Genomic DNA, 10,304 nt, shown 5'->3' on the forward strand with positions numbered 1-10,304 from the left:
GACGATTGGAAGTTTCCAAACAGTCTTCAAAGGTAGCCCTATGTAGAGAGCATTGCAGTAGTCGAACCTCGAGGTGATAAGGGCAAAGATTCCCTGTCCAAATAGGGCCGCAACTGGTGCACCAGGCAGACCTGGGCAAACGTCCCCCTTGCCACAGCCGAAAGATGATGTTCTAAAGTCAGCTGTGGATCGAGGAGGATGCCTAAGTTGCGGACCCTCTCTTAGGGGGTCAGTAATTCCCTCCCCCCAGGGTAATGGACAGATGGATGTGTCCTTAGGAGGCAGTATCTACAGCCACTCCGTCTTGTCTGGATTGAGCCTGACCCTGTTGGCACCTATACAGACTCTGACAGCCTCCAGGCACCAGCACACTACTTCCACTGCTTCACTGAGTGGACATGGGGTGGAGATGTGCAGCTGAGTATCATCAGCATACTGGTGGTAACTCACTCCATGCCCTTGGATGATCTCACCCAGATCATTTTATGTATTCTTAAATCTTACTGTTAAAGCTATTTTGATTTAATAACAACCATGACACCAAGCTGCACAAAATCTGGTTCATTCAAATATAATGGAACTGTGGATCCCTGAATTTCCAACCAATGTTTCCAAATGAAGTTGGAAAAAATACTCCCAATCTCTTGATGATTCTTCCTGCTTCCTGATTCTAGTTCATGTTCTCTGTTTAATGTTACAAATTAGGATTTTGTTGTGTTGCACTTGGCACTAACTCTAGATCTTATTTTCATTTGTTCTCCCTTTAAATCAGTGTTTTACCATGTTAAGCATTTTTAAGATATATATAGACTTCAGCTTCCCCACTCAGCCAGCCAAACACTGGATTAAATAGTTTGAAGAAATCCTTTCAGTATTTGCACCATTTGGGCTTTCAATGAATAATTTGCAGCTAAGTGTTGCTTATTACATAATGCACTTTTAAGTCAGAGCTTTTTGTGAACTCTGCTGACTCCACCTTAGATTGGAAGAATATTGTTTAACCTGCTGTACTTTAACTGCTGCTACTTTAACAAATTGCTGTATCTAATATTAAGCCTTTTGAAGACATAGTTACAGATTATTTGGTGCTTCTGAATGACTACTTGTGAATGTCATGTTGCCACCTTTGCCATTTGTTGCAAATACAGTAATAGGACTTCTTAAGGTTTTTGGGATGCACAATTAATTACATTATTAATTTATATTCTATTTTTTCCTCTAACGAGCAGTATAGATGAGGCACTGCTTCCCTTTGATCTCTTTGGAGTTTTTCCATTTTTTGCCTCTTAATTAACCTCTTCAGTAAGATGGCATCGGGCACATTTTGATAGGCTTTAATATTTATATCATATATTGTGTATAAATAGATCATTGCTTCCCATAGAAGTGTGGCTCAAGTTGAAGTGTGAAGTCCTTGGTGACCTCTGAGCTTGGTTACTCATGCGGTTTGCTCCCTGCTTCTATACACCATACATTTATAGTGTACACCAATGATGGCGAACCTATGGCACGGGTGCCACAGGTGGCACACGGAGCCATATCTGCTGGCAAGCAAGCTATTGCCCTAGCGCAGCTCCAATGTGCTTGTGTGTTCCGACCAGTTGATTTTTGGGTCACACAGAGGCTCTGGAAGCCTCCAGGGGGACGGGGGAAGGGCATTTTTACCTTCCTTCAGCTCCAGGGAAGCCTTTGGAGCTTGGGGAGGACAAAACACAAGCCTACTGGGCCTCCAGAGAGGCGAGGGGGGCGGTGGAGCTGTTTTCACCCTCTCCAGGCATGGAATAATGGATGTGGACACTTTACACATGTGTGATAGCATGCATACATGCTCTTTTGGCACCCGAGGGGGGAAAAATTGCCATCACTGCTGGTGTACACTATATATACAGTAGCTTACCCTGCCATTGGCCAGCTACTATACAGGACAACCTAATGAAAGGGTCAGACTCCCCTGAGCATATACAGAGTTCAACCTAGCTCAACTTATGATTTTCTAACTTTTAATTCCCTGTCAAGCTGTGACTATAGATGTGCCAACTGCAAAGATAAAGACTCCAGGCTGACCGCCTGTCAGGCTAGGGAAGTAACATTTTCTTTGTAATCTTGCTTGCAGTATGTTAATGCTGTAAACCTTGAAATGTGTTTTCTCAGCAAATTAATGTGAGAAACTCTAAAATGTATTTCTTTTAAGATGTTTTTGTTTTCTGAAGTGCTGAGAAAAGAATCACGACCTTTGCCTGAACTAATTGTTTCCAACATTATGACGATTTATGCAAGTAAAATGTGTGGGCTATAAAAAGGAAAAGTTTTAGTGAGCACCTGTGCACTTGTTTTCATCTCTCTGCCTGCTGTTAAGGTGGAAACTAAAAAGGGTCGTCCAGTTTTACTTTCTGCAGAAAAATAAAACTGATTATCAGTAGCCTCATGTTCAGAGTTTCATTGGATTTATCAGATTCTGAGCTGCATTTGGTGAAAAGCCTTGCCTGTTTTTCTGGCGCCCAAGATGTGGTACATTTTGTCTTGAGGGCAACGTTCCCTTGGGGTGACTCCCATTGAGCCACATAAGCCATTGTCATCTTTGGACAGACGGAGAGCCTTCTTGTTATCTCCTGGTGGAAATCGGACCTGGAGGATCTCAACATCAAGAGTGCTCCCAGGGCCCCTGGTGACTTTGTGACCACCAGGGAAAGGAGGACTCCATTGTGGGAGGACCAGAATGCCCTGGCTAAATTAAGACACTGAACATTTAGCAGGTGAGAAAAAGGGAAGACCAACTTGGTGGTGGTGAGTATTCTTTTATTAGGGAGGAGTTGGGGAGCGTTGCATGAAAAAAAGAAAGAGACAGATTCCCGTTAAGGGATTTGCTCCATGGTTTAGGTGTGTGAATGAAGGTCTCCGTAATTCTTGATTGTTAAAAAACTTCCAGTGCTTGCTGGGAGATTGAGAGAGAGAGATTAGGATGTTTAAAACTCAGCCAGTGCTTGCTGGGAGATTCAGGCTGGAAAGAGATGATGCGTACTTGTTGAATATTTGGCGGTGTGTGTGTCCAGGTCCCTTACAAGGAGGTGCAGAAGCTAGCCTCGATTCTTCTAAAGGAACAGGGAAACTCCTTTAGAATGTGTTTTTAGTAACTGGAAGCATTGAAACTCCGGGTGACTTTTAAGATAAACTTTAGTAAAAGCAAGCCTCTGTTAGGACGCTGGCCTCAGGTTACAGATTTATTGTCTCCAACCTTTGAAATTAATGCCAATAACCCAATAGGCATGGAAGTTCTGAGAGAGGCTCAGGAAGCCATTATTCAGGGTCTCAAGAAAAAAGTACCTAAAGCTGTAAATTTTCATATGGTACACCAAATTATGCAAGAGTCAAAAGAAAGCCTGACTGACTTTTTAATCCATTTGAAAGATGGCTTTCAGCGCTTCACAGACCTAGACCCAGATACCCCATAGAATGAAGTAATTTTGAAAATGACTTTTGTGGGACAAAGCACCCCTGATATCTGGAAGAAACTCCAAAGATTAGATGTTCCAACTACCCAAAGTTTGGCACTCCTGATTCAGACAAGCTTTACAGTCGACTCCCAATGAGAGGAAAAAGAATCCAGGAAGTGATCACCTTGGCGTCCTTAGCAACCTGCCGGTGACATCAAAGCTCCGCCCCCGGAAACTCTTTGTGGGAGGGATTCCCCATTCGGGTTCGAGTTCAGGTTCAGTTCGGGTTCGGCCGAATTTTGCGTACAGTTCGTCCGAACTTGCCGAACCCGAACACTGTTGGGTTTGCCAATAATCTTGAACACCCGGTTCTTATCTAGAAAAGTTCATAAGTAGAGGCATTCTTAGGTAGAGGTACCACTGTACTTGAACAAAGCCCAGAAATGATTGTTTATTTTGATGCTTATGAAGCAATAAGCCAAGAACAGGGACAACGTAGTCACTATGGAATCTGTTGTGGTTCCTATATTGTTAAAAGGAAATATATACATGAGATCAAAAAGGGTCATGCTTATTAATATACATCCCACATAAAGATGATGAGAGGACCCAGCATCGACCCCACTTCAAGTCAAATTTGGTTTAACATAATTGAAAGATTTTCTAAGTCTGACTGTGCTCAGGGGCCATGTACCCTGTTTGCCTTCATTTTAGAGATCCACCTAGAAAGTTTCAAGTTTTTGAACTTGAGATAATTTTGTTCCTCATAGCTCTGATCTTTGAAGAATTGATGATATTGCCTTGTTTGGTATCTGTAGGAAGATCAGTTGTTACTAGTGTAGTTTCTGGAATAACAGTCGAGGCTTCAGGAAGACAGGACAAATCTGCCAAGGTTCTTACTTGGACACCAATACCCAAACAATATTCACCATTGTTCCAGCAATAGGAAGTAACTAATTGTCTGAATAAGAGAGAAATGAAATGGTCAAAATCCGAGAGCATATACAGAGTGCAACCTAGCTCAACTTTTGATTTTCTAACTTTTAATTCCTGTCAAGCTGTAACTATAGATATGCCAAATGCAAAGATAAGGACTCCAGGCTGATTGCCAAAGTCAGGCTAGTGAAGTAACATTTTCTTTGTAATCTTGCTTGTAGTATGTAAATGCTGTAAACCTTGACATGTGTTTTCTCAGAAAATTAATGTAATAAAACTATAAAATGTATTTCTTTATGATCTCTTTATTTTCTGAAGCACTGAGAAAAGAATCACAAGTTTTGCCTGAACTAATTGTTTCCAACATTATGACGATTTATGCAAGTAAAATGTCTGGGCTATAAAAAGGAAAGGTTTTAGTCAACACCTGCATACCTGTTTTCATCTCTCTGCTTGATGTTAAGGTGGGAGACAAAGAGGGCCATCCAGTTTTGCTTTCTGCAGAAAACTAAAACTGATTATCAATAGCCTCATGTTCAGAGTTTCATTGGATTTATCAGATTCTGAGCTGCCTTTGGTGAAAATCCTTACACTACCGTATAAACAGAGCAAACCCCACACTCACTAGAAATTATGATGTTAACTAGACAGGTAATGAAATAATAACAATAATAATAATAATAATAATAATAATTTATTGGATTTGTATGCCGCCCCCCTCCGTAGACTCGGGACGGCTAACAACAATGATAAAAACAGCATGTGACAATCCAATAATAAAACAACGAAAAACCCTTATTATAAAACCAAACATACCCACAAGCAAATAAAGCTCAGAGAATACCAAGGACTCCATATCAAATGTCCAACAAGAATAGACATATTCATAAAATAAGATTTTCTTGACGCAGGTGCTGACATAAGTTATCACTCAACCCCAACTCGTTTCCACATTTTAATAGGGAAACAGCAAAATGTTTGGAAAATAATTGGGAGGGGGACTAACAAGGCTAGTTAACCAAGTTCTCTTTTTAATATTAAGAACAGATCCAGTGCTATAATAAAAATGGCTCATTTTACATCTAAAGCAGCTAAGAATGCTTTAGCAGCAACGGTAGACTAATGTGTTGTACTACTCTCAAGTTGGTATGCTAAAGAGCTGAAACAGCACAGCAGGTGCCAGCAGCAATTTCTTTATTAATGTCAACTACCAAAGACTCAGCAAATTACCCAAACAGCTACACTGGTGGCTGTGGATTACAACTGGGCCTCAAATGATTCTGCCTGAGAATGAACTGGATCTGCAATGTCTGAAGCTTCATTTGTTCATAAACAAGCTTGGTTTTTAATCTAACAGAGTAGATAAGGCTATTTGGAGCTCTTAACTAACTGTTCTTATTAAGCTGTTCTTCCCTTCTGGTACAGTATTCAACTGTGGGTTTCATTTAACAGAATAACAAAATTGGAAGGGACATCAGACGTCTTCTAGTCCAAACCCGTGCAGAACCATTCAGGACAAATGGCTGTCCAATATATTAAAGAAGCTCCATCACTGGTGGTTTTTAGGATATTGGACAACCATTTAGGGTCTCCTGCTTGTGCAGAGAGTAGGACTACAAGATCTGCAATGTCCCTTCCAACTATTCTGTCCAATGAAACACTCAGTTGAGTACCAAAAGAAAAGAACATAATATATACCTACCTTGTTGGATAAAAGCCAGGCTTGTTTACTGGATTGGGTGTACATGATGGCTTTTGAAAACTAAATACATTTTCCTTTTAAAAATAAAATACAAAACATCTATCAGAACTAAAGATCAGACTTTCAAAGCCTATATCAGTGATGGCGAACCTTTTTTTTCCTCGGGTGCCAAAAGCATATGTGCGTGTGCTATCATGCATGCGGAGTGCCCACACCCATAATTCAATGCCTCAGGATGGCAAAAATGGCTTCCCCTGCCCATCCCCCCGGAGGCCCCCTGGAGGCCTGAAACAGCTCATTTCCCTAACCTCTGGTGGGCCTGGTAGGCCTGTTTTGGAGCCTGGGGAGGGCAATAATGCCCTCCCCCACTTTCCAGACACTCTCAGGAAGCCGAAAATGCCCTCCCAGAGCCTCCAGGTGAGCCGAAAATCAGCTGGCTGGCCCACACATGCACACTGGAGCTGAGCTAGGGTAACAGCTTGCATGCCAGCAGATATGGTTCCGCATGCTACCTGTGGTACCCATTTTCATAGGTTCACCATCACTGGCCTATAACATAAATGCATTTGATTTTACAGCTTAGAAATTAACATTCAAAGTTTACTTTAACCATCAGCCAGCAGAACTAAAGATATACCTCTCTATAATCTGATGGATGTAAAATAGAAGTTTAGCTTGGTTTTTATTCCAGACGAATGTACTGTGAAACAGCATAGCGATGTATAGTGTATATTTGTGATATTAAACATAGGTTAAATATATTGATTAGTAAAAATTTGTCTGCCTATCTACCACCTGTCACATAAGTTATTACAATTCAGATTGATGTGTACATAAGTTTAAAGCATAGCATTATTCATGTAAAACATGAAATAATGTGGGCGAGATGAAAGCTGTAAATAGGAACAAATCCTTCAAGAATCAAATTAGACTGTTTCAGTTGACAGGTTGGGAATAGCCAACCTTTGCCTTTGCAAACATGCTTCAACAATTATTGCTACCATATTTTGTTGAAAGACAGTCAATCCTTAATATCAATTGACATATCCTAAAAAGGATGCTTAGGCAGAAAATTATAAATGGTACAAAAATCCTCTGCAGTGGGCTTAGAGTATTTCTAGAGCACACATTCTCAAAAAAATAAAGGAAGGGATAGAACCAGGATATAAAAAAATAAATACCTGATTAAAATTAATTGCTTACAAATTTTTTAAAAAAATAATTCCCACCAGCTTTTAACTTTTTATAACACAGACAGGCACAGAAATACATAGATTTCCTTTCCTCCTTTCAATAAAAAGAACAAAATAAAAAAAATAGGAGACTATAAGATGAAACTTTGAAAATTATTTGGATAAAGTACTTCAGATTTTAAGTAATCCAGACATTAAGATTAATGCAATTTGGGAAGCAGCAATGCTTTTATGTTGAGATAGAAACTTGAAAAAGCCAAGTTGCTTTAATGATGCTGATCTCACCCTTTTGAGATTTTTCCCCAACATTTTGGAAGCAAGCAGAGCCTTGACAAAGATATGAAAAGGGGAAGGATACTGGTTGTCAGTGAAAAACAGGGAAAAGGAAGAGAGGGGACGACTGAGTGAGGTTGCAATGAGACGGAAGAGGTCACTGGAAAGGGGAAAAAAGAGATTAAACCTCTGCGCAGATGTTACAAAACTTGATAAATTCCCCAGTGAAGCAACAAGCAAAACCCTTGCTATTTTAAATTAAATTTAATTTATTTGACTTCTATGCTTCCCAATCCTGTAGGACTCAGGGCGGCTTACAACAATAAAAACAATATAGTAGTACACTAATAAAAAAGAAGTCAAATATTAACAAGAATTATAAACCCCAATTATAAACGCAACTAAAATACCCCCATATAAAACCCCTAAATCCAATCTAACAACAACATACACCAGTCAAGCATAATTCAGGTGTGTCAGATATTAAGATTTACCCCCCCCCCCCCGGGCGTGTCGGCAAAGCCAGGTCTTAACAGCTTTTCGAAAGGCCAGTAGAGTGAGAGCAGTGCGAACATTGGGGGGGGGGGGTGATTCCATAGAGCTGGGGCAGCAACAGAAAAGGCCCTCCCACCCAGTCCCGCCAGCTATAATGTTGTTGCAGATTAGTCCCCAGCAAAACCTAGAAGGGGAAAAACATGGCAATTTTATGCCTGGAAAATTTTATACTGGGTGTATTTTACACCTTCCTGGAAAAGATAACCGAGGTGGCCTCCTGGGGTACGGGAGAATGTCTAGCTAAGATCCTGTGCAGTTCAGAGACCCAACAAATCCCACTCCTGACTGGCCCCACCAACCCCGCTCCTCCCTGGAATCCCCACGTGGCCTGTTTTGGATGTAGATAAGTGCAGGGTGCACATAGAGGCTTAGGGAGGGTGAAAAACGGGCCTACTGGAAGTTTGGTAAGGCCAGAAACATGGCCTCCAGAGCAACGAGGCAGAGACCCCCTTGTTAAAAGCTTTGAAGCCCACCCCTGATACCAACCAACCAAAAGTCTTGTCCAGAGACTTATCATTGCTCTGAAAAATGTGCTTCAATACAGCATACATTTCCACAAAAGTCCTTTCTCATTTATGCTGTTCAAGTATGTTTGCATTTGCATAACATCTACTGGTCCACTGCTCTGATAGATTGTTAGCTTTATTTTTGAACAATTGTACATTGCCCAGACACAATGTTTGAGTTGGGTGGTCATATGAATTATTTAAAAACAAGCTAATTAATAAATGAACCATATGAATAGGTTAATCTCATGTATGAATATATCTGTTTATATATTCCAGTATGAAAATTAAGCGAAACTTTAAAAACTTGATGACGGGTCTTGGAAGAATACTCCATCGAAGGAAAACATTTTTTTCTAAATTCTGAGAATTCAGAATCTAAATTTAGTAACAGACTACCATAACTGTGGGAAAAGAAAATATAGCAAGCATCTGTTTTGAAGAGCTATTTTTAATAATCATCTAATTATTTATGGAGAATTCACCAGCTGAATTAAAGTGGGATAAATGCTGACCCTTATGTTTAAATCCCTAATTTGTATTTGAGGTTTACAAACTCTCAATTTTTTAATTATATAAGGCAATTTGTTTTATTATGTGGCATTAAGTCAGTGTCAACTCTTAGTGATTACAGATTTTCTTCATCACAATCTGTCCCAGACCTGGGTCCTTCAAATTTTCCAGTGATATACTTAGTACCAATGTAATGGAGTTTATTCAGGTTGCTATTGATCATTCTCTTATCTTTATTTTTCCAAGCAAGAGAACATTCTCCAAAAAAAATAGGTCTTCACTCAAAATGTCCAAACTATATTTTTGCCTGGTCATTTATGTGTCAAATGAGAATTCCAGGTTGATTTGTTTGCTTGTTTTCTTGGCTGTCCACTACTCTCAGGAATCATGTTAAACAAACACATTTAACATGTTTGGTTTGCATTTTAATATCTGATGTCGAAATGTAAGAGAGATTACACAAAAAAAAAGCCTCAACACTGTTCCTATCCTATTTCAAAATCCAACTTTCACTTTCATGGTGCCACAGAAAATCACCGGTATTATTCTGCTCCCATCACACTATTTAAGTATTTCCAAGGCCTTTATGTCTACTTCACCAAGTGCTAGTCTGCAGCATATTTCTTCACTATAGGTAGTCCTCAACTTACAACAGTTTGTTTAACATGTGAAGTTACAAGGGCACTGAAAAAAGTGACTTACGACCCTTTTTCACACTTATGACAATTGCAGCGTTTCCATGGGTATGTGAACAAAATTCAGATGCTTGGCAACTGATGCATTTATGAGTTGCAATGTCCCAGGATCATGTGATCTCGTGACCTTTTTTGCCAGCAATGGAGAAGCCAGATGCACTATACAAGTGTCACTAATTTAACAACTGCAATTATTCGCCTAGTAACTATCCTAAGAAAGATTGTAAAATGGGACAAAGCTCACTTAACTATCTCATTAAGAAAGTTTGGGCTTGATTGTGGTAAGTCAAGGACTTACCTGTACTTCATTGGAGTGGATGGGTTGCTTCTTATGTAAGGCATTCAGCTTTTCCAAACAACTTGGAGAAGAAATATTGGAGTGTTCAATGTTCAGACTCCGAGCATGCAAAGCTATATTGTTGGTTTGTCCAAGAACACAGAGTAAGGAAAAACAAGAAAGTCCAGTTGCCACCTAAAAAAATCACTTTTTGGAACAACCA

Source organism: Erythrolamprus reginae, chromosome 1 (assembly GCF_031021105.1).
Source record: "Erythrolamprus reginae isolate rEryReg1 chromosome 1, rEryReg1.hap1, whole genome shotgun sequence".
NCBI classification, from domain to species: Eukaryota; Metazoa; Chordata; class Lepidosauria; order Squamata; family Dipsadidae; genus Erythrolamprus; species Erythrolamprus reginae.